At 43.6% G+C, this 23,424-nt stretch overlaps 1 protein-coding gene across 5 annotated transcripts in view; it reads left to right on the top strand.

Moving 5' to 3' along the window:
* The first annotated feature begins 9,782 nt into the window (after window positions 1-9,782).
* BCLAF3 (BCLAF1 and THRAP3 family member 3) overlaps window positions 9,783-23,424 on the top strand; it is a 75,699-nt gene continuing 62,057 nt past the window's right edge. For all 5 annotated transcript variants that reach the window (XM_030934321.1, XM_030934320.1, XM_030934318.1 and 2 more), the window contains exons 1-2: window positions 9,783-9,897; window positions 12,691-12,874. The gene's annotated coding sequence lies outside the window, so the exon portion shown is untranslated. The remainder of the gene's footprint in view (window positions 9,898-12,690; window positions 12,875-23,424) is intronic.

The raw sequence follows: 23,424 nt of genomic DNA, 5'->3' as shown, positions 1-23,424 counted from the left end.
GAAGTAGGACAACTCTGAGCCATCCCAGCTTCAGAGCTCCCCATGGGGTCACCTGAGGGCTCTGCAGAGACTGCATTGCAGTCTAAATTGTCCCTCCTGCTTCCTTCACGCCTTCCCACGCCAGCCACTCTGCATACATGCCCCGCATGCCAATTGGTCTGAAAGTTTCCCAAAGAACCCATCCTGAGCCAGCTGGGCATTGTGCTAAGGCTTTTCATGTGCTATATCTCCTAACCTTCCAGACAACATTCCGAGATAGGGATGGTTGTTACCGTGCTCTTTTCACCATGAGGGACCCGAGACTCAGGCTAAGCCACTGGTCCGAGGTCACATGCAACCAGGAAGTACAGAGCTGGGCTTCTAACCCCAAGGTGTGCTTTGGAGCCTGCACTTGGCCTAGCTCACCACAGCCCAAGGTGCCTGCCCAGACAAATCAGACAGACCCAGCCCCTAGAGGCTCTTGCTAGTCTACACACCTTCTAGCTATATTTGCAAGTTTTCCAATCAATCTTCTCAACCAGCTTCCCTCACCAGAAATTGTTGCTGACTTTGAAAATCCTTGAGAATCTTCTGCTGAGGGCATTTCATCCATCTTTGTATCGCTCATGCAAGCAGAATATGTGCACCTTCCACCTGGGAGCACAGTTGCTATGAGATTTTTTTCCCCCTCATCCAGAAGGCAACCCATTTCATAACTGCTCATTTATGAAGCAACTACAAATGAATATCTACTCCATGCTAAGCATTTTGCTAGGGATGGGGATGGAGCAGAGAACAAGACTAGAAAGTGTCCCCATCCTCCTGGAGCTTATAGTCTAGCAGTGAAGAGAGACAGTAGACAATTTTAAAAGTCATTATTTGTAATTGTGATGGGTGTGAAGGTCAAGTCGGCTGTTACACATTTTCTTTTTCTTTTATTCTTTTTTTTTTTTTTTTTTTTTGAGATGGAGTCTTGCTCTGTTGCCCAGGCTGGAGTGCAGTGGCACAATCTCAGCTCACTGCACCCTCTGCCCCTCTGCCCCCAAGGTTCAAGCAATTCTCCAGCCTCAGCCTCCCGAGTAGCTGGGACTACAGGCGTGTGCCACCACATCCAGCTAATTTTTGTATTTTTAGTAGAGACAGGTTTCACCATGTTGGCCAGGCTGGTCTCGAACTCCTGATCTCAGGTGATCCACCTGCCTTGGCCTCCCAAACTGCTGGGATTACAGGCGTGAGTCACCACCCCCAGCCCACATTTTCATATCATTACAGTTTGTGATGACACATTGATTTGTGGGATTCTTTGATTAAGGTCTATCTCCCTCACTGTAAGTGTTATGACAGCAAGACTGCCATATTCCTACCACCCAACACAGATATTCAGTAAAGATTTGTGAATGAATAAATACAGTTGTTACTGAGAAACTCTATGAATTAAAATTATGGCCTCTGCCAGGCACAGTGGCTCACACCTGTAATCACAGGACTTTGGGAAGCCAAGGCAGGTGGATCACTTAAACCCAGGAGTTCAAGACCAGCCTAGGCAGCATAGTTGGACCTTCTCTCTACAAAAATTAAAATAACAGCCAGGCATGATGGTGCCTACAGTCCCAGATACTTGGGAAGCTAAGGCAGGAAGTTAGTTGAAGGCTGCAGTGAGCTGCGATGGTGCCAATGTACTCCAGCCTGGGTAACAGAGGCCTTATCTCTAATAAATTAGTAAAAATATAATATACTAAAATTGTGACCTTGGATCTGCATGTCTTTCTGCCAGACTCACACTCTATCACAAGATAAAGGTCCCAGGGACCCTATTTTTTCATATTTGCTATTGAATCCCCAGCACTGAGAACAGCACCTGCCACACAGTGGACACACAATAAATCTTTGTGGAATGAATGATTTCTCTATTGAGAATAAATATACCAGTTTGAGTGATCCCAGTACATATAGCAGAAAGCGGTTTCAATATTAAGGGTACTTATCACACATAATATATAACAAGCTCCAAAGGCAGCTCAATGGCATCGGGATTCTAAGGCAGCATCTCTTTGAGTGTCTTGGCTCTGAAGAAGGTCGCTGCAGCACCAGCATCCCAACTGCACACCGTCATGGTCAAAGGCAAGAAGTCAGTGGCAGGCTGCTCCTTGTTACTGCTCCTTCCTTTAGCCAGGGAAGAAACCCTCTCCCAGAAGCCCCCCGCAGCAGATTTCTACTTCTCATTGGCCAGTACTAGGTCTTCCACCTACCCCTCAGCTCATCACCTGCCAAAGGGAGGGAGATTATCCCATGTTATTAGTTGAGGTAATGCTTGCTTCTGTAACAACCACAGCACACTCAAAATGCAGAATGGCTCAAATACAAGTTTTTTTCTTCCTTATGTGAAGTCCCAAACAGATGTGCCTGATTATGACACTCCTCTGAGTCGTAAGTCAGTCAAGCTCTCTCCATCTTGTAGCCCCTCATCTTCCCATCGTATCATGTTTTTCTGCATCAAGCCAACAGAACAGGGAAAGAGTATGGAGAAGACAGATGACATCCTAACCACCCGGGCCGCTAAGGGACATGTACTACTTCCTCTCACATTCCGTTAGTACAACTAGTCATGTGGCCCTACTTAGATGCAAGGGATGCTGGGAAGTATATTCCCTGGCTAGTTTGCTTCTTACCAGAGATATTGCTATTCTTTGGAGGAGAGAACACACATAATTTTGTGGATAGTTGGTTGTCTCTGCCATGCCATGATTGACTTAGACCAGAGCTATTCAGTAGGAGTATCGTGTGAGTCGCTTGTGTCATTTTTTCATTTTCTAGTAAGGGGCCTGGGGAGGGAAGGGTGGTAAATGTTTTGAATATATTATTGTAAAATCTACCACAGGGTCCATTATGTTCTCTTTCCCCACCAGTCCAAGGCAGAGTGGGAACTGGAGTGAAAAGTTAAGATGAGACTGTGGGGTACCTAATAAATATGGGGTTGAACAAAATAAATTCGTCAGGCAATGAAGTTTTGGAGAGATGAATGACTTTTGAATTGGTTTTGGGTTGTGCGTGGACACAAAAGAGACCATTTATGGTAGGAAGGGATTTGGGGATAGAGTTTCTACAGTGTGAAGGTGCTGGACTTTTTTTATTTTCTTTTCTTTCTCCTTCCTTCCCTTCCTTCCTTCCTTCCTTCCTTCCTTCCTTCCTTCCTTCCTTCTTTCCTTCTTTCCTTCCTTCCTTCCTTCCTCTTCTCCTCTCCTCTCCTCTCTTCCTTTTCTTTTCTTTTCTTTTCTTTTCTTTTCTTTTCTTTTCTTTTCTTTTCTTTTTTTTCTGAGACAGAGCCTCAATCTGTCGCCCATGCTGGAGTGCAGTGGCATAATCTCAGCTCACTGTAACCTCACCCTCCCAGGTTCAAGCTATTCTCCTGCCTCAGCCTCCAGAGTAGCTAGGATTACAGACGTGCGCCACCACACTCAGCTAATTTTTGTATTTTTAGTACAGACAGGGTTTCACCGTGTTGGCCAGGCTGCTCTTATTTGTTTATTTCTTTGAGACAGGGTCTTGCTCTGTTGCCCAGGCTAGAGTGCAGTGGTGCAATCTCAGATCACTACAAGTTCTGCCTCCCAGGCTCAGGTGATTCTCCCATCTCAGCCTCCCAAGTAGCTGGGACAACAGGTTCCTACACCATGCCTGGCTAATTTGTGTGTGTGTGTGTGTGTGTGTGTGTGTGTGTGTGTGTTTTGTAGAGATGGTGTTTTGCCATGTTGTGCGGCCTGGTGTCAAACTCCTCCTTTTTGCCTTGCATTAATGTAGGTAGACTATCTCAAAAATGGTTTTCAAAATAACTGCTGAGTTATAAGACATTGTTTTAAAACCACAAATATTATATGACTTTCAGAATCAGGGTCAAGCCACTACACATATTACATTACAAAAGAGTTCATCAGAAATAATTTATAGGACCAGAGGACTGACTGGTAGCAATTACCAAATTTCATTTAGGAATTTGTCCTCCATCTCAGTAGGAAAACAGCCATACAGGCAGTGACTAGAATGAGCAAAAAGAAACCTGCAGCATAAGCCTGTCTAAAAACATTTTCATCCAAACAATATAAATCATTTCTGTCTGCATTCTGCTGTTGACAAAGCCATTTAAAAAGCAAAGGTAAAGAAAGGACAGTGTCCACAAAAAAATGCCTATATCATGGGATGGAAGACAAGGAGGAGGGAACAGGGCCAGCTAAGCATTATACGTTAAATTTCATTAATTGCATTAAGCCACAAAACCAAAGTCAGATCGTTAGGGCAAGGGAAAATGCACCTGGTTCTGCCAGTCCTGGGTTCTAACCGCTAATGGAGATACTGAAGTGATACCATCACCATACAAACTAGGGGCAATCTGGACAACAGTGTTTTCAAGGGTTGAGAAAGCTATTTGTCCTACTACTTCACAATTTTCTTTTTCTCACATCAGCATTTAAAAAAGAAAGCCACACAGAAGGGTGGCGTGAGAACGTGCCAAGGCAGCTGATAAGTCTCCCCAGAAGCTGATGCTCTCCAAAAAATGACGATGGCACTATGTACTTTGTCTAAGTCTGCATTGCAGCCTGAATTGCTCCTTTAAAAACTGTTCACATTTTTCTCAGGTTTAAGGATTTTAAAACTACCCTGAATTACAGCAAACCTCTATGTCCATCTTCTGGTTTGCAGGGAGTACAAGTGATGCAGCAGTGGTTTTCAAGTTTGAGGGTGCCTCAGAGTCACCTGGAGACTTGCTGAAATGTAGTTTGCTGCGCCCCACTCCTAGAGTTTCTCCCTTCCTTCCTTCCTTCCTTCCTTCCTCCCTCCCTCCCTCCCTCCCTCCCTCTCTCTCTTTCTTTCCTTCTTTCTTTCTTTTTTTTTTTGGAGTCTCGCTCTGTTGCCCAGGCTGGAGTATAGTGGTGTGATCTCAGCTCACTGCGACCTCTGCCCCACTAGGTTCAAGCAATTCTCCTGCCTTAGCCTCCCAAGTAGCCAGGATTACAGGTGCGCACCACCATGCCCAGCTAATTTTTGTGTTTGTCATAGAGACAGGGTTTCCCCATGTTGGCCAGGCTGGTCTTGAACTCCTGACCTTAGAAGATCCGCCCACCTCAGCCTTCCAAAGTGCTGGGATTCCAGTGAGCCACCGCGCCCGGCCCTAGAGTTTGATTTGGCGGCTTGAAGCAGCAGCTTCACTGTGTAGCGTATGGTTCCACCCTTGCTTGTTTCCTTCTGATATGACAGTGGTAAGGTCTCCGGCAGGGGCTATTCCTTCCATCTGGATCCCAGACAGAAGAGTCAAAGTTGCCCCACGATGGATGTGAAATGTAAGTGAGAAATAAACATGTGCTGTTCTAAGCCACTGAGGTTTGGGGATTGTTATTGTAACATAGCTTATTCTTACCAATACAGACTACTTGTTTGAAGCAGAGTTGGCATTCTGCAGCAGATTTGGCTTCACATGAAACCCGAAGGGAAGGGAAGGGGAGGGGAGGGGAGGGGAGGGGAGGGAGATGATACTCCATTTCTCTTAGGCTTGCTCTGCGTACATGTGCATGTATGCTATTCATATAGACACCAAGGACTATGTGCAAACTGTTTAACCTCTCTTTCCACACGAGTAGACAGCATATAAGGCCGAGGACCATCTACTTGTGCTGTCTGTTGACAATGGTGAGTCTGGAAAAAGACCACCTTGTTCAAAGAGGAGTCAAAAGAAATATATATATATATACACACACACACACATATATACATACACAAATATATATACACATACATATATATCTGTGTGCATATATGTATACGTATGTATATACGTGCGTGTATATTTTTTATTTATAAATATAAGTTTGTGTGTATGTATATTTATATTTATATATAATGAAGACACAGAAACCATGGGAATGGAAGAGAAAAAAGAGCACATTTCTAGCACATTTCTTTTTTTATTTTTTTTGAGACGTAGCGTGGCTCTGTCACTTAGGCTGGAGTGCAGTGGTGCAATCTTGGCTGACTGCAACCTCCGCCTCCCAGGTTCAAGCGATTCTCCTGCCTCAGCCTCTTGAGTAGCTGGGACTACAGACATGTGCCACCACGCCCGGCTAATTTTTGTACTTTTAGTAGAGATGGGGGTTTCCCTATGTTGGCCAGGGTAGTCTCGAACTCCTGACTTCAAGTGATCTGCCCGCCTTGACCTCCCAAAGTGCTGGGATTACAGGCATGAGCCACCGCACCTGTCCCAAAGGAGCATACTTTTGAAAAGGATTATCTGCAGAATCTGAAAGAAAAATTTCACAACCAGTTTAGCATCCTTTTGAAATATGATACGCTTTCTATAAAATCAGAACAGAAATTCGTAAGGAAATGAAAGGGTGAGACAGAGATTACTAGAGTAACAAGAGAGAACCGGGCGGGGGAGAATACAAAGAAACAAAAATCTCAATAATGAAGTTTGAGTCAAAATAGAGACAGAAATAATGCTTTAGAAAGTCATATCAGTATCAATAAAGCAAACTTGAGGTCTACTGGAAATGCTGGAAATGGATGAAAGATGAAAATGATAAAACAGGCCAGTGCGGTGGCTCATACCTGTAATCCCAACACTTTGGGAGGTCAATATGGGTAGATCACTTGAGGTCACGAATTCGAGACCAGCCTGGCCAAAATAGTGAAAGCTCATTTCCACTAAAAATACAGAAAGTAGCCGGGCATGGTGGCAGGGGCCTGTAGTCCCAGCTACTCAGGTGGCTGAGGCAGGAGAATTGCTTGAACTTGGGAGGCGGAGGTTGCAGTGAGCCACGATCACACCATTGCACTCCAGCCTGGGTGACAAGAGAGAGATTCCATCTCAAATAATAATAATAATAATAATAATAATAATAATAATAATAAAACAGAGAACTAATACAGCTGATTGCTCTTCCTAAAAGAGAGATTAGAGCTAATGGAGCAGAAACAATTCTTGAAGATAGAATGGAAGAAAACATTTATGAATTGAAGCCATATATATGCAGGTAAAAAAGGACTCACACCTCTTAACCAGAAAGAAAAAGCATTATTTGTTCTTTTTTTTTTTTTTTTGAGACGGAGTCTCGCTCTGTCGCCCAGGCTGGAGTGCAGTGGGTGGATCTCAGCTCACTGCAAGCTCCGCCTCCCGGGTTTATGCCATTCTCCCGCCTCAGCCTCCCGAGTAGCTGGGACTACAGGCGCCCGCCACCTCGCCCGGCTAGTTTTTTTGTATTTTTTAGTAGAGATGGGGTTTCACCGTGTTAGTCAGGATGATCTCGATCTCCTGACCTCGTGATCCGCCCGTCTCGGCCTCCCAAAGTGCTGGGATTACAGGCTTGAGCCACCGCGCCCGGCCTGCATTATTTATTCTTAAATTGCAAAAACTTCAGTATGACCAGAGCATTGTACACAAGGGGAAGAGAGGCTAGGGAATAGATAATGAAAAAGTTTGTATGCTGTTCGAAAGAATGTTCTCTGCCAAACAGAAAGCAAAGTCATATATGAAGAAAGGAAAAGGATCATTGATATAAAGCTTAAAAAGAGTGGTAAAAGGATTTGTAACAGCAATTATTGGAAAAAAGAGAGATCACATAAAATGGTCACATAAAATGATTACTAAGAGGACCAGGCTCTCCACTGTGGTGGGCATCCATACATTTGTAGTGACATCATTCTTTGATAGTTGTGTGGCTTTCTCCCCACCCAAGCAGTATTTGGAAATGCAGATGTAGGAATGGAAAATGCAGACTGGAGTTTTAAGTGGTAGTTTAATGTTAGGACACGTCAAAGGGCAAGGCAGGGGGCTCTGCTTACAAGAGTGGTTGAAGGCTGGGCACAGTGGCTCATGCCTGTAATCCCAACACTTAGGGAGGCCGAGGCAGCAGGATCACTTGAGCCTAGAAGTTCCAGAACAGCCTGGGCAACATGGCAAAACCCTGTCTCTACAAAAAAAAAATTTTTTTTTTTTTTAAATTAGCTGGGCATGCTGGTGCATGTCTGTTGCACAAGCTACTTGGGAGGCTGAGGCAGGAGTATCACTTGAGCTCAGGAGTTTGAGGTTACAGTGAGCTATGATTATGCCACTGCACTCCAGCCAGGCCCACAACCAAGTGAGACCCTGACTCTTAAAAAAAAAAAAAAGAAAGAAAAAAAACGGCCGGGCGCAGTGGCTCATGCCTCATGCCTGTCATCCCAGCACTTTGGGAGGCTGAGACAGGTGGATCACTTGAGGTCAGGAGTTCGAGACCAACCTGGCCAACATGGCGAAATCCCATCTCTACTAAAAATACAAAAATTAGCCGGGCATGGTGCTGCACACCTCTAATCCCAGCTACTCGGGAGGCTGAGGCAGAAGGATCACTTGAATCCGGGAGGCAGAGGTTGCAGTGAGCTGAGATCGCACCACTGCATTCTAGCCTGGGCAACAAGAGTCAGACTCCATCTCTAAATAAATAAATAGGCCGTGCGTGGTGGCTCATGCCTGTAATCTCAGCACTCTGGGAGACTGAGGCAGGATGATCACCTGAGGTCAGGAGTTCGAGACCAGCCTGGCCAACATGGGGAAACCCTGTCTCTACTAAAAATACACACACACACACACACACACACACACACACACACACACACATAAGCTGGACATGGTGGCACAGCCTGTAATCCCAGCTACTCAGTAGGCTGAGGCAGGAGAATCACTTGAACCCGGGAGGCAGAGGTTGCAGTGAGCCGAGATCACACCACTGCACTCCAGCCTAGGCGACAGAGATTCTGTCTCAAAATAAATAAATAAATAAGTAAAAATTAAAAAGTGGTTGTAGTCAAAGGCCACGGGTTTAAGTTGGGTAGTGGGATTTCAACATGTAAGGTTTTAGAGATGGAGCAGTATCAAGTGATGAATGTCTAGATTTTCTAGACTGTGAGTGAACAAAGTAGAAGTAATGGTCATCCGCACTGAGGAACTGAAGGAAATCAGGCTGGGTTATGGATGTTGGATTCATTGGGAAGATGGCAGTAAATCAGACGGAGAGGAAAACTAATGCCAGGCAGTCAGTAGGTGACAGTGACAAGGGAGGGCAAAAGGTGTTACTACCAGATGGCATAGAGCCTGAAAGAGCTATTTCACAAGGGGAAGAAAGAATATCAGTGTCAAGCAGAAAGCTTCAAGAGTGAAGAAGTCACACTATCTTTGAGGCTGGTGCATGGACTGCGGGAGGGGAGAAACCAAGCGAGTAGACAGAGATGAGGCAATCCTTTGAATTGGATGATGGATAGATGTTGGTACCATCCGACCATTTGGGAAGTTCAGCGGGGAGGCTTTGTTTTCCGGGAATATGCTTAATTTGAGGCGTGGGAAATGGATAGAGGGTAGGTGAATGGTTAGAGATCTGCACAAAGCTGGAAGGCCCACGGGATCAAGTTCTGTCCGTGACTGAGGGGTGACCTCCAAACCCTGGGCCTTAACCCCCAGGATCCCTGGACCTGGAACGCCCATTAAGTCCCTTCCTTTCCGGCGGGAGGGCGGCAGAGGGCGCAGGCGCTGTAGCCGGACCCGGCGGGCGGGTGGCAGAGGGCGCAGGCGCCCTGGACAGAGCGGCAGCGGTGGGAACGGCCGGCAGGGGGCGCAGCGCTCTGGCCCGAGAAGCCCGGGCGGGGCACCCTCGCCGGGAGAGTAGAGGATAGGGGTTGGCTGGAGAACCGGCTCCGCGCGAGGCCGCGAACAGTGGGCGGGGCCAGGGCAGGGGCGGGGCGAGGCGGTTCCGGAAGGAAGTGGTTCCGGGTCCCATGACCCGGCAGAGGCGGTTGGGGTGCCGTTGCCGTGGGAGGCGGCGGCAGAGTGAGGGGCGAGGCCCGAGGGGCCGGCGGCGGCGGCGGCGGCGGCGGCGGCGGCAGCGGGGACTTCCCGGCCGGGTGAGCGGCTCGGGGGGGGCGGGGCGAGGAGGCCTGGGCCCGCAGGGAGGGCGTGTCCGCCACCCAGGAGGGGCGGTTCTCGGGGTGGCGGACGGGGCAGCGGGGAGGATGCGGCGGTCCGACTCGGGTTCCTTGGGGACAACTCCTCTGCGCCCCGTAGGTCCCTCTGTCAGCGCCTTCCCTCGGGCGCGGCGACCCGTCTCGGGTTTCCAGGGGACAGCTGCCCGGCGCCCCTGAGGTCCCTCGACAGGCGCGGCCACCCGGGCACCTGCTGCCGCGACCCTGATCCTCTGCCGTCGTCGGGCAGGTTGCGGTCCCCGCGGTTCCCTGCATCTGTCAAAAGGGCGGGGGCCGGGGAGGCGGTGTCCGGGGACGGTGCCCTTGTTCTCGAGGCGGCCCTGGACGCGTCGCCTGCGGGGCCTGAGCCGAGGACCCCCCCGCACCCCGCTTTGTCCTGGTGAGGCGCTCCTGCCGCGCAGCGGCATCTTCCTCTGTCAACGTCGAGAATGAGTAGTGAATGCTGCTCATTATCCTGCATTGTAAAGTAAAACTTGTCGTTTTAGAAACGTCTACTGAAAATTGGCGCATCTCCCGTGCTTCTCTAGGTTGTATTGGGAAACTGGGCCAGTCACTGTCAGGACTGTCCTGTTGGTAGGTCTCGAGGGAAAGAAATGGGAGAGAAACCTAACCCGTAAATATTTTCCTACCCAGGTGCTTTTCGAACTGCCTATTAGGTGATTGCCCTTTTTTTTTTTTTTTTTTTTTTCTTGGAACAAATTACAAACTGTAGGTAGAAAGCAGGAAGGCCTCTTTAGGCTCCTGGCCAGGCAGTCTTTTTAGCATTTTTCTGAATGTGAACAGGTCAGAACGACAGACAAGAATTTGAAAAGAAAAGGTTTTGCTGTGGATTCATAACGAGGGCTTTATTTTTCATTGGTATTTTAATGGTAATGGTATAGCAATGTTTTATTTTTAATGTTTAATTAATATTTTAATTTCAAAATTTTATTTTGAAATCACAGCTGTTTCAGTCACCCCCAAGAAACCTTTAAAACGTCTTATTAAAAACATTTTAATATATAGGAACCTTTAGCGTTTATACACATTTCTAAGATAGGAATCACAATGAAGGTACGTTGTTTCACTATTCCAAATTCCAAATAACCATGGTGAATATGGTTTCACCATTCCAAGTAACCGTTGTGAATGTGGTTATACACCTCCAGTCTTTTTCTATGCAGAGCTTAAGATATAAGTTTTTCTAAAGTGAATTCTCTTTTGTAATTATCTTTTTCTGACTAAGATAGCATGCCATTACATGGCTGTTATATTATAATTTATTTCATTGGTCATTCTCAGTTCTTCTCTATTAAAATACATTGTTGGGTAAATGTAAAGTCTGCATATCTATGATTACTTTCGAGTCTCACTCTGTCGCCCAGGCTGGAGTGCAGTGGCGCGATCTCGGCTCACTGCAACCTCCACCTCCCAGGTTCAAGCGATTCCCCTGTCTCAGCCTCCTGAGTAGCTGGGACTACAGGCATATGCCACCATGCCTGGCTAATTTTTGTATATTTAGTAGAGACGGGGTTTCACCATATTTGCCAGGCTAGTCTCGAACTCCTGACCTCCAGCGATCTGCCTGCCTCAGCCTCCCAAAGTGCTGGGATTACAGGTGTGAGCCACCGCGCCTGGCCCATGATTACTTTCTAAGTGTACATTCCTAGATGATAGAATTGTTGGGCAGAGTATGCACATAAGGGTGTTTTTTTTTTTTTTTTTTTTTTTTTTAATGTGAATTGCTCAAGTTCCCTCTGGAAAGGATATGCTGTTTTACACTCCTACCAACAATCTGTGAGTGTCTTTACCCACACCCTAGCAAAAGGCAACATTTAAAGGGATTTCTATAGGAATACTTTTGAGCCATACTTGTACTCTTCAACCAAGTACAAGTACCCCTCTCTAGTCATCACTTTTTTCTTATTTGTTGATAGCACTTCAGCTTCTCATCTTTTATTTCACCTTTACTATTTTGGTAAAGAAAGGTTATCTAGGTGAAGCAAAGGCTTAATAGAGCAAAGAAGATATTTAAAGTTAGGATGCCCTTGAAATCCAGTATATCTGATTATCTTGAACAAGTCACTTAACTTTCCTAAGGTACTCTTTCCACAACGATGCAGTAGGGGTTATAATACATTTGCCTTACCTTTCTTAAGGATAGTTTTAAGGGTCAAATGAGACATTTCTGGAAAGTACATTTAGACAAACTTTGTCTTGTTGGTATTTTTAAAAATTATTTTTAATTTTTTATTTTTAAATAGAGACAATGTCTCACTATGTTGCCTAGGCTGGTCTCAAACTCCTGAGCTCAAGCCATTCTCCTGCCTTGGCCTTGCAAAGTGCTGGGATTACAGGCATGAGCCACTGCACCCAGCCATGTTATTACCATCTGGTAAAAATTTCAGAGCACAGAAGCATCTTGAGGTTCATACATTTTTTAAAGTAAATACCTTAATTCAAAAGGCTATTCTGTAATACCCTTTGCCCCCATACTCTTTCACTCCTTAAATTTGAAGGTTTTTTTTTTGTTTTTTTTTTTTTTAACTGCTGCCCTAGATTATATTCAAAACTTTATCAGGGTTCTAAAATTAGGTGAGTGAATGAATCTGCACAAATGTTGAAGGAGCAAATATTTAAAAGCACTATATAAAGCGGAGAGGGACAGGTATAATGCTAAATAAAACACAGTACTTGGGCTCATGATAAATAAAACATGGTCTTTGTGCCCTACAGGCTACATTATCCGGGCAGCAGAGGGCATAAAAGCTGCTTTCCAAATTTAGATGGCAATTTTAGATGTGATGCCTGATGTCAACTATTCTCAAGTATGCTAAAGCCCAATTCTGCTGACCAAGCACCTGAGCAAGTGACCGGCCAGTCTCCACAGGGTCATCTTTCTGACGGTAGGAGTTGCAAGGTGAGGAAGTGTTAGTATCATAGTGCAAGAACCTGCGTTCTACTTTCAGGTCCTCCACCTGGAGCAGATCAGTTAACTTTTTTGAGGCTGGCTTTATTCACTCATGAAATGCAGGTAATTCCAGCTTCCTCATGTGTTTGTTGTGAGGATTACATGACATAGTACGTGTGCAACACTCAGTAAACCAGGAACTGCTGGCACTCATGTCATCATTCTTACCCACTAGAGACTTCACTTCCCCAGGAAAAAAACTAGGTCTCTTCTGACTTTGTATTCCTACCCCCTAGCAGTCACTGGTACTTAGTCGTGTTTGATAAATTAACATAGAGTGTGACCATTGATAAAAATTCAGTTTGGGTGCAGGGCGCGGTGACTCACGCCTGTAATCCCAGCACTTTGGGATGCCAAGGCGGGCCGATCACCTGAGGTCAGGAGTTTGAGACCAGCCTGGCCAACATGGTGAAACCCAGTCTCTGCTAAAAATACAAAAAGTAGCCAGACGTGGTGGCACATGCCTGTAATCCCAGCTACTCGGGAGGCTGAGGCATGAGAATTGCTTGAACCCAGGAGGTGGAGGTTGCAGTGAGTTGAGATCTTGCCCCTGCACTCCAGCCTGGGTTACAGAGCAAGACTCTGTCTCTAAATAAATAAATAAATTCAGTTTGGACCAATGAAGAAGGTAATATGTAAATATGGAATATTGGGAAAAACTGACCACGTTATTTGGAGTTAATATTAAGGAATCAAAGGAAACATTGAACTAACTGGACTTGGACTCATCTCTGCTATGACTGTCATTCTACTTTATATCCCTAATGCCAGGCAAATAGTCTCTCCTTACTAAGAATAAATGTACTGGCTGGGCATGGTGGTTCATACTTATACTCCCAGCATTTTGGGAGGCTGAACTGGGAGGATTACCTGAGGCCAGGAGTTTGAGACCTGGCAACATAGCAAGACCCTGTCTCTACAAAAAAATGTTTTAAAAATTAGCTGGGTAGCCGGGCGCGGTGGCTCAAGCCTGTAATCCCAGCACTTTGGGAGGCCGAGACGGGCGGATCACGAGGTCAGGAGATCGAGACCATCCTGACTAACACGGTGAAACCCCATCTCTACTAAAAAAATACAAAAAAAACGAGCCGGGTGTGGTGGTGGGCGCCTGTAGTCCCAGCTACTCGGGAGGCTGAGGCAGGAGAATGGTGTAAACCCGGGAGGTGGAGCTTGCAGTGAGCTGAGATCCACCCACTGCACTCCAGCCTGGGTGACAGAGCGAGACTGCGTCTCAAAAAAAAAAAAAAAAAATTAGCTGGGTATAGGGTATGCACCTGTAGTCCCAGCTACTCAAAGACTGAAGTGAGAGGATCACTTGAGCCCAGGAGTTCAAAGCTGCAGTGAGCTATGATTGCACTACTGCACACCAGCCTGGGTTACAGAGCGAGACCTGGACTCAAGAAAAAAAAAAAAAAAAAAGAAACTGACTCAAGTTTCTCCCATTTTAAAACCTCATTCCTAGACTTCTAATCACCCTGCCGCTACCTAGTTTCTCTCCTCCCCTTCCCTTCCCAGCTGGACTGTTTGAAAGAGTTGTTAATAATTGGCTTTCTCAGTTTCCTGACCTTCCATTTAGCCCTCAAGACATATGTTAACAATTTTCATTATTTTATTTGATCTCTCTGCAGTATTTACCATGAAAGTCTCCCTTTTGGAAACGTCCTTCTTTTGTTTCTGAGAATCTGTATTCCAAGGTTCCCTTCTTCCTCCCAGGAAGTTCCTTCTCAGCTTCTCCTTTGCTGGTTCATCTTCCTCCAAAGGTTGATTTTCCTGCAGGCTTGATCCTTCTTGTGCTGTCTCTGGAATAATTTATAGAGCATTGAGGCTATCTCGTGTTTGAAGATTTGGTAGAATTCCCTGTGAAACCATCTGGGCCTGACGCTTTTTCATGTGATATTTCCTTTATAACTTTCTCGATTTTTTTTTCTGTGGAAATTGGTCTATTTAAACTTTCTAACTCTAATGGAGAAAATTTTAGTGATCTGTACTTTTCTAGCAAATTATCCCTTTCATCTGGGTTTTCAAATTTATTTGGTAGAGGTCTACAAAGACATCCTTTATTATTTTTAAATGTTTTCATCTTATTTCCTCCATGCCCTTTCTCATTTTGTGTTTTTGTGCTTTTTCCCTTTTTTCCTTATCTAATGGTTTATCTCTTTTATTTTGTTATTTTTTTCAAAAATACAGAATTTTGAATTATTAATTGCATCTGTTTTTCTATTTTTTCCCTCATTCTTTTCTTCTACTTTCATCTTTTTTTGTTTGTTTTTCCTGACACAGGGTCTCACTCTGTCACTCAGGCTGACATGCAGTTAGTGGCATTGTCTCAGCTCACTGTAGCCTCTACCTCCTGGGCTCAAGCAATCCTCCCACCTCAGCCTCCCAAGTAGCTGGGACTACAGTGGTACACCACCACATTTGGCTGATTTTGATTATTATTTTTTTTTTGTAGAGACAAGGTCTCCCTGTGTTGCCCAGGCTGGCCTTGAACTCCTGGCCTCAAATAATCCTCCTGCCTCGGTCTCCCAAAGTGCTGGCATTACAGGCATGGGCCACTGTGCGTGGGCTTCTTTCATCTTTATTATTTCCTTCCATGTCCTTTCTTTTGGTTTATTTTGTTATTTTTTAAGTTTATTTATTTATATATTTTTTGAGGCAGGGTCTCACTCTGTCACCCTGGCTGGGGTGCAGTGGTCGATCACAGCTCACTGTAGCCTTGGATTCCTGGGCTTTAGCAATCCCCCTGCCTCAGCCTCCCGAGAAGCTAGGACTACAGGCATGTGCTACGATGCCTATTTTTTTTTTAATTATTTTTTTGTAGAGACAGGGTCTTATTATGTTTCCCAGGCTAGTCCCAAACTCTTGGCATCAAGAGATCCTCCCACCTTAGCCTCCCAAAGCAGTGGGATTACAGGTGTAAGCAATGTAATTAGTGCAATGAATTTTCCTGATTACTACTTTAAATGCATGCTATAAAATTGGATTTGTAGGCTGGTTCGAGTGCAGTGGTATTTACAACTAATTGATGACAACCAGTTACAGATTTCTTTCTTCCTTCTTCATTCCCGCTACTTCACTTGACTAGCCTTAAAAAAAAAATAAAAAAGTAAATAAAATAAAAAAGATTCTGATATATAGTGTTTTCAGTGTCATTATTTCTTTAAAAATGTATAACTTTGGCTGGGCTCATGCCTGTAATCCCAGCACCTTGGGAGGCCGATGTGGGCAGATCACCTGAGGTCGGGAGTTCAAGACCAGCCTGACCAACATGGAGAAACCCTGTGTCTACTAAAAAAATACAAAATTAGCTGGGCATGTTGGCGCATGCCTATAATCCCAGCTACTTGGGAGGCTGAGGCAGGAGAATCACTTGAACCTGGGAGGCGGAGGTTGCAGTGAGCTGGGATTGTGCCATTGCACTCCAGCCTGGGCAACAAGAGTGAAACTCTGTCTCAAAAAAAAAAGTATAATTTTAGTTCTAGAATACCCAGGAGTTGCTTGATAGTAGGCTATTAAATTTCTAGATGGAAAAGCCTGTTTTTTAAATTTTTGTTCATAAATTCTAGTTTTATTGCATTATAATCAGACATATTGTTTGTAATATTTCCACTTTTTTGAAGGGGAAATATTTTTTCTTTGTGACCTAATATATGATTATTTTGATGAATGTGGTGTGAGCAGTTGAGAAGAAACTGTATTCATTAGTATCAGAGTGTAGAGTTTGATAAATAACCCTAAGAGTTACTCTATTGAGTATGTTGTTTCGATCTTAGGTCTCCTTATTTTTGGTTCACCTAATCTGTCTTGTACAAAGAATGGTGTATTACAGTCTCCTATTATTAGTGTGTTTCCAGTGCCTTCTCGCATCTCTTATAGTTTTTATCTCATGAAGGTGATTGCTGTATTATGTTTATATAAATACATATATTTATATGTTATGTCTTCATTGTGGGGTGAGGCTTTTAGGATTAAAAAATATCTTTTTGTGTCACAGTTAATGCTTTAGGACATGGATTCTGCTTTGCCTGAGACCAGGATTGCCATCCCCAGTCTTTTTTTTTTTTTTTTTGTGATGGAGTCTTGCACCGTTGCCCAGGCTGGAGTACAGTGGCGCGATCTTGGCTCACTGCAACTTCTGCCTCCCGGGTTCAAGCGATTCTCCTGCCTCAGCCTGTCGAGTAGCTGGGACTACAGACATCCGCTCCCATGCCCGGCTAATTTTTTTTTTTTTCGTATTTTTAGTAGAGACTGGGTCTCACCGTGCTAGCCAGGATGGTCTCGATTTCCTGACTCCGCCATACACCCGCCTCGGCCTCCCAAAGTGCTAGGATTACAAGCATGAGCCACCTTGCCCGGCGACCTACTCTCTTTATTTCCATTTGCCTCATATACTTTTTCCAGCCATGTATTTATTTACTTATTTATTTAGAGACTGGGTCTCACTCTGTCGCCCAGGCTGGAGTGCAGTGGCGTGATCTTGGCTTACTTAAGCTCCGCCTCCTGGATTCAAGTGATTCTCCTGCCTCAGCCTCCCGAGTAGCTGGGACTGTAGGTGCGTGCCGCCATGTCCAGCTACATTTTTAAATATTTTTAGTGGAGACGGGGTTTTGCCATGCTTGCCAGGCTGGTCTTCTGACCTCAAGTGATCCACCCACCTTGACCTCCCAAAGTGCTGGGATTACAGGCATGAGCCACCGTGCCCAGCTAATTTTTTTGTATTTTTAGTAGAGACGGGGTTTTGCCTTGTTGGCCAAGCTGGTCTTGAACTCCTGACTTCCGGTGATCCGCCCTCCTGCCTTGGTCTCCCAAAGTGCTGGGGTTATAGGCGTGAGCCACCATGCCCGGCCTAACCTTTTATTTTTAACCGTTCAGAATCACTTTGAGGCTTGGTGTTGTGGCTCACGCCTGTAATCCCAGCACTTCAGGAGGCCAAGGCAGGCGGATCACCTGAAGTCAGGAGTTCGAGACCAGCTTGGCCAACATGGCGAAACCCTGTCTCTACTAAAAATACAAAAAAATTTAGCTGCACATGGTGGTGCACACCTATAGAACCAGTTCAAGCACGGGAATTGCTTGAACTCGGAGGTGGAGGTTGCAGTGAGCAGAGATCGTGCTGCTGCAGGGCAACAGAGAGAGCCTCTGTCTCAAAAAAAAAAAAAAAAAAAAGGGAGTTACCTTGGTTTAGATGTGTCTTTTGTATTGTAAAAGTCATTGAGGTTTCTTTTGTTAGTCAAATTGAAAATTTTTATTGTAATAGGTGGATTAAACCTACCCACATTTATTGTTAGGACTGAAAAATTTGGCCTCAAATCCATCATAATATTTTATAATTATGTGTATTTGTTATCTTTGCCATTTCTCTATGAGAGGTAGATATTTTGCTCTTTTATTACAAAACTTAGGGTGTGTTTGGGGGGGTATTTAGGAAGGTTTGCATTTTTGTTCTAATCATTTACCTTTGTACTTACACCTTTTAAAATGCCCTCACTCCTTTGTTTGCTTATTTATCTGTGCATGTGTGCATGCGTGTATGTGTGCATGCGTGCGTGTGTGTGTGAAATTGCATCTATGTGATCAAAGTAAGATAATGATAGGCAGCTGTGGAATTCTATCTACTTCGTGCTCCTCCTTACTGAAGAACTGGCAATAACAGATAACAGCTACCCACCGTGGCCAAGATAATAATGCATGATGGTCTCTTCAGGTCTGTCTTCCCCTTCTCACTATTCTATTGATTGTGCTCTTTTTCTGTGGGCTCTGACTTGGTGCGTTTCTGTGATGGGAATGTGGCTTTTTGTTTGTTTGTTTGTTTGTTTGTTGTTGTTGTTGGAGAGAGGAAGTCTCACTGTGTTGCCCAGGCTGGTCTCTAACTTCTGGGCTCAAGCGATCTGCCTGCGGAAGTGTTAGGATTACAGGCATGAGCCACCACGCCCAGCCTGAGGCTTCTTTGTTGCAAAGGCTTTCCTGGGGAATTTTTATTCTTTGCATTTGTAAATGCTGAATTCACATTTAGTGTGGAATCTCTGTCAGTTGATTTTTTTTCTGTAACAGCTTTGTTGAGATAGAATTAACATAACACAATTTACCCATTTAAAGTGTACAATTCAGTGTTTTTCAGTGTATTCGTAGAGTGTGCAACTATCACCACAGTCTAATTTTAGAACATTGTCTTCACCCCAAAAATAAACTCTATGCCCATTAGCCATCATTTCTCATCCCCCCAACCCCTTCTTCCACCCAGGCAACCACCAGTCTACTTTTTGTTTCTATGGATTTGCTTATTCTGGACATTTCACATAAAGGGAATCATATAATAGTGGTCTTTTGTGACTGGCTTCTTCCGCTTAGCATAATGTTTTCCAGGTTTGTCTGTGTTGTAGCATGTATTGGTACTTCATTCCCTTTTATGGTCAAATGATACATATTCCATTGTATGGGTATATTAATACTACATTATATTCATTCATTCATCTTGCACATTTGGGTTGTTTTCACCTTTTGGCTATTATGAAAAATGTTCCTGTGGATATTTGTATACAAATTTTGTGTAGACATGTTTTCATTTCTCCTGGGTACCTATCTAGGAGTAGAATAGTTGGATCATATAGTAACTCTATGTTTAACTTGTGGGGGAACTGCCAAACTTTTCCATGTGGCTTCTCTATTTTATATTTCTACCAGGAATGTATGAGGGTTCCAATATTTCTACATCCCTGAAACACTTGTTATTTTGATGATGCCCAGTTTTATCTATTTTTTCTTTTGTTGCTTTGTTTTTTGTTTTGTTTTGATTTTTTTGTAGCAGCCATTGGAAATAATGTTGCTTTGTTTTTGATGTCCTAACTTAAAAATCATTTCCTGATCCAAGATCACACAGATTATTTTTATGTTTTTTTCTAAATTTTGTAGATTTAGCACTTACATTTAGGTCCTTAATCCATTTTGAGTTAATTTTTGTATATGGTGTGAGGTAGGGCCAAGCTTTAACCTTTTGCTTGTGGATATCCAGTTGTCTTAGCACCCTGTGTTGATTTGTTTAACCTCTTAATATCTGGTGTATCTGTTTTTTTTCCTGCCAGTATCCCTTAAACCCACCTATAGTGTACATAGCAGTGGAACTGCTTCTACTAGTCTCTCTTGCTTTCTCTTCTTCTCCCATTTTCTAGTTGTTGTTTCTTTTTTTAACTCTGTCACAATGTGTAACAATTTTTTTTTTTTTTTTTTCGAGACAGAGTCTTACCTGTGGCCCAGGCTGGAGTGCAGTGGTGCAGTCTTGGCTCACTGTAACCTCTGCCTCCTGGGTTCAAGTGATTCTTGTGCCTCAGCCTCCCGAGTAGCTGGGACTACAGGTGTGCAACACCACGCCTTCTAATTTTTTGTATTTTTAGTAGAGATGGGGTTTCACCATGTTGGCCAGGCTGGTCTCCAATTCCTGATCTCAGGTGATCTGCCCACCTCAGCCTCCCAAAGTGCTAGGAGTACAGGTGTGAGCCACTGTGCCTGGCCAATGTGTAGCAATTTTACACTAATCTTCCACCTTCATCCTTATCTTTCTTTTAGTGTCTTATATGTACATTTACACATTTTTAAATGCTCACCATCAGTCCTTTTGCTGACATTTCCCCCATTTAGTTGAATAAAGCTCATCTTCCAGTATATTCCTCAGGAACGGTTAGTGAGTGCAGAATTCCCTATACCCTTGTAAGTTGAAAACTGTTTTTCTTGTTGCCTTGATGTTTAAGGAACATCTTAACTGATGTAAAATCCTTGGTTCACATTACTTTCATTGAGTTTTATTTTTTAGTGCTGCTCTGTTTCTCACCTTGCCTTGTATTTTGTTTTTGAAAAATCTCATAATCTGATACTGATCCAGTTCTTTTGAACTTGTAAGTTATTTATTCTTTTTGCCTGGAAGTCTTGAGAATTTTATCTTTATGTTTGAAATCAAATAGTTTTTACTAGGCTGTATTTCAGACTTATTTGTTCTAGATTAATTTTCCTAGGTACCTGGTGAACCCTTAAATGTGTAGATTCAGGTATTTTAGGTATTTAAAATTTCTGGAATGTGTTCTTGCATTCTGAGCGAATTATAGTTTTAAATACTAGTTCAGTTCTATTGTTTGGTTTTTCTTCTTCAGGGACTGCAATTACATGAATATTAGTTTTTTTCTCTACCTATTTGCTATTTTCACTACTTTCTCTCTGACCCTTTCTTTCCTTCTCCCCACTCCTCTTTCTCTCTCTCTCTTTCTCTCTTTCTCTCTCTCTCTCTTTCTCTCTCTCTCTCTTTCTCTCTCTCTCTCTCCCCCTCTCTTCCTCTCCCTCAATGTCATTTTTTATTTTCTCGGTTGTTTTCATGCCTGTCTTCAATGTTCCTTATTACGTTTTAATTTGAGTTTATTCTCCCTTGGGCATGTTGTAATTTATTCCTCATTTTTGGGATAGTTGAGTCTTTTTCTCCCATTTTTTTTCTTGAGTCTCAACTTTTATTCTTTCATTTTTCCATGTTTTGTTTGTTTTTCATCTATTTCTGTTCTGAGTTTGTGAATTTCTGATTCAAGGTAGGTTTTTTTTAATATTCTCCAATGCTTTTGAATATATTTAATTCTATTTGTAGTACAGGCATACATACCTCAGAGATATTGCGGGTTTGGTTCCAGACCACCGAGATAAAGCGAATATTGTAATAAAGTGAGTCACACAATTTTTTGTTTCCTGGTGCACATAAAAGTTATGTTTATGCTATACTGTAGTTTGTTAAATGTGCAATAGCATTATGTCTAAAACAATACGTACCTTAATTTAAAAATACATTATTGCTAAAAATAAAATTGCTGATGGTCCTCTAAGCCTTCAGTGGTGCATCATCTTTCTGCTGATGAAGGGTCTTGCCTTAGTGTTACGGGCTCATGACCGATCAGGGGTTGGTTGATGAAGGTTGGGGTAGCTAGGGCAATTTTTGGAGGGGGAGCGAAGTCTTGCTCTGTCACCCAAGCTGGAGTGCAGTAGCACGATTGTGGCTCACTGGAACCTCCATCTCCTGGAGGTTCAAGTGATTTTCTTGCCTCAGCCTTCCAAGTAGCTGGGACTACGGGTGTGTGCCACCACACCCAGCTAATTTTTATATTTTTAGTAGAGATGGGGTTTCACCATGTTAGCCAGGCTGGTCTCGAACTCCTAGCCACAACTGATTTGCCCACGCTGGCCTCCCAAAGGGCTGGGATTACAGGCATGAGCTACCACGCCCAGCCTAGGGCAATTTCTTAAAATAAGACAACAAAAAGGTTTGTTGCATCAATCAACTCTTCCTTTTACAAAAGATTTCTCTGGCTGGATGCTTTGGCTTACCCCCGTAATCCCAGCACTTTGGGAGGCTAAGGCAGGAGTATCTCTTGAGGCCAGGAGATCAAGACCAGCCTGGGCAACAAAGTGAAACCCTACCTCTGAAAAAATATAAGACAAAAAAAATTAAATAAGAGATTTCTCTGTAGCATAGATGCTGTTTGATAGCATTTTACTCACAGTAGAACTTCCATCAAAATTAAAGTAAACTGGTCAAATCCTGCTACTGCTTTATCAACTAAACATATGTAATATTCTAAATCCTTTTTTGTAATTTCAACAATGTTCATCGCATCTTCACCAGGAGGAGATTCCAATCAAGAAACCACTTTCTTTGCTCATCTATAAGAAGCAACTCTGCATACATCCAAGTTTGATCGTGAGACTGCAGCAATTTAGTCGCATCTTTAGGCTTTACTTCCTATTCTAACTCTCTTGGTGTTTCTACCACATCTGCATTGACTTCCTCCACTGAAGTCTTGAACCCCTCAAAATCATCCATGAGAGCTGGAATCAACTTCTTCCAAACCCCTGTTAATATTGATATTTTGACTTCCTCCCATGAGTCATGAATGTTCTTAATGGCATCTAGAATGGTGAATCCTTTCCAGAAGGTTTTAAATTGACTCCCCAGATCCATCAGAGGAATCACTATCGATGGCAGCTATAGTCTTACAAAACATATTTCTTAAATAACAAGACTTGAAAGTCAAAATTACTCCTTGATCTATGGGCTACAGAATGAATGCTGTGTTAGCAGGCACAAAAACAGCATTAATCTCCTTGTATATCTCCATCAGAGCTCTTGGTGACTAGGTGCATTGTTAATGAGCAGTAATATTTTGAAAGGAATCTTTTTTTTTTTTTTCCCTGGGCAGTAGGTCTCAACAGTGGACTTAAAATATTCAGTAAACCATGCTCTAAACAGAGGTTCTGTCACTCAGACTTTGTTGTCCCATTTATGGAGCACAGGCAGAGTTAGTGTAATTCTTAAGGGCCCCAGGATTTTTAGAATGGTTAGTGAACATTGGCTTCAACTGGAAGTCACAGCTGCATTAGCCCGTAACAAGAGAGTCAGCCTGTCCTTTAAAGCTTTGAGGCCAGGCATTTACCTCTCTAACTGTGAAAGTCCCATCTTCTTTTTTTTTTCTTTTTTT

The sequence above is a fragment of the Rhinopithecus roxellana genome, chromosome 7 (genome assembly GCF_007565055.1).
Source record: "Rhinopithecus roxellana isolate Shanxi Qingling chromosome 7, ASM756505v1, whole genome shotgun sequence".
Classification (NCBI taxonomy): domain Eukaryota; kingdom Metazoa; phylum Chordata; class Mammalia; order Primates; family Cercopithecidae; genus Rhinopithecus; species Rhinopithecus roxellana.
The sequence above is the reverse complement of the archived record's forward strand: the minus strand, read 5'-3'. Positions and strand labels throughout refer to the sequence as shown.